The following is a 534-nucleotide window of genomic DNA, read 5'->3' on the forward strand; positions in this document are numbered from 1 at the left end:
CAGCTTTACTTCTAAAATTCACAGAAACTAGTTTTCCACAAACCTACAGAACTTATGCTAGTAGACCCTGCTGCCAGATTGCCACTGAGAAATCTCTCTAGTGAGGCCACAACATCGTGTGAAGGGAAAGAAAATGAAGATTCCAAAGTCTGGAATGGTAAACAGCACGTGAACATCTGTGCCCGTGGTGCCTACCAGGAAAATAAGTATTAGCCAATCTCCAAGTCCTGTCTACATTCCATGTAAGCACTCATCTAGAGAAACACCTTTGTTTTACGTTACCTACAGATATATGCAGCCAGTACAGAGTCATGCATACTTCAGTTCTCAGCTGAATCAAGCCAGATTTTCATTACTTTCACTCCCCTGGGAACTTTATTTATTCAGGATTTTCCTAGGAGGCACCTGTATTATGTCTATCTAATGTTATTAGGATGCATTTGCTGTTCATCCATATGGGTGGGCTGTAAGCATAGGAAAAAAGTCTCACATTATAATGGTGAAATGAAATCTCCTGCTATTCACCATCACACA

The sequence above is a fragment of the Balearica regulorum genome, chromosome 3, assembly GCF_011004875.1.
Source record: "Balearica regulorum gibbericeps isolate bBalReg1 chromosome 3, bBalReg1.pri, whole genome shotgun sequence".
Lineage (NCBI taxonomy): Eukaryota > Metazoa > Chordata > Aves > Gruiformes > Gruidae > Balearica > Balearica regulorum.